The following is a 1284-nucleotide window of genomic DNA, read 5'->3' as shown; positions in this document are numbered from 1 at the left end:
GGGCCGGCCCTGCCGCACGGGCGACAGTCGCACTACAGTTCCCAGCAGGCCCCGCGCCGTCTAGAGTCCGGGGTTTCGGCAGCTTCTGGGAGCTTCTAAAGTGCGCAGGCGTGATCCGCTCCGCTCTTGGTTTTCAAATGTCTGTCAGTTCCCGCCCGTTTTTTTCTTTTTGTATTTTGGTTTTGCTTTGTTTGCACTAGAAGTGCGGAATGTTTCATATAGTAAATCCTTTGTGGCCCTCCCTATACATGGTAACGTTTTGCTGTGAAATTATCTAGCCCGGTACTTAGGGAATCATCTCGATCTTTTTTGTTAGATATCCATTCATTGGGTGCAGAAGTCAATAGATACCCTGAAACCGGACTTACGGATGATGTGATCTACCACAGTGTGGACGCTGGGAATCGAACCCACGTCCTCTGTAAAGTCACCCAGTACTTTTAGCCACTGAGCCATCTTGCCACCCCTAAAACAAGATTCTTATCACTTCCCATCAGAGACTACAAATAAATTCCGTCAAAAGCTTTTTATTGTTTAGTTTTAAAGTTTTCGGAGATTTTTTTGTTTTGTTTTAAGAGATGGTCTCCATAGCCCAGGAGGGCATCAAATTCACAGCCTGCCTCAGTCTTCATACTTGTTCCACTATGTCCAGCTATCCATAGTTTTTTGTTTTTTTTTTAAGATCTATTTATTTATTTCATGTACATGAGTGCTTTTATCTGAATGTATATCTGCATGCCAGAAAAGGGCAGCAGATCATATCATAGATGGTTGTGAGCCACCATGTGGTTGCTGGGAATTGAACTCAGGATCTCGTGGAAGAGCAGCTGGCACTCTTAACCATCTCTCCAGACCATATCCATAGCTTTTTAAAAACTGTTTCATTATTGAGGGTCAGGAGAGTGTTATGCACAGATGAAATCACTTACAGTCCGCCTTGCTGTTGTAGGTTATTAATATTTATTATTGATTTATTTTTTTAGTTAAGCAGTGGTTATTCCTAAACCAGCTGTATACCCAAATCACCACACTGAGATGAGGATTGCCCACGATGCTGGGCAATAGTTATTCCATCCTAAACCTCCAAGTCCACATAGTTTCCTACCATTCACATCTCATCCATTATACTTGCTTTCAGTCATATCTTAGGTCCTGTTCATCTCCCCTCATGATCTGAAATCCTCTCCTGCTGATCTCCCTCTCCTACTCCTCCCCTCCATTCTTTCTCCCCCACTCTGGACTAGGATGTCCCACCCTATTCTCTACATTGTTCAGCATTGTGGC

Source organism: Meriones unguiculatus, chromosome 1 (genome assembly GCF_030254825.1).
Source record: "Meriones unguiculatus strain TT.TT164.6M chromosome 1, Bangor_MerUng_6.1, whole genome shotgun sequence".
In the NCBI taxonomy this organism is placed as follows: domain Eukaryota; kingdom Metazoa; phylum Chordata; class Mammalia; order Rodentia; family Muridae; genus Meriones; species Meriones unguiculatus.
The sequence above is the reverse complement of the archived record's forward strand: the minus strand, read 5'-3'. Positions refer to the sequence as shown.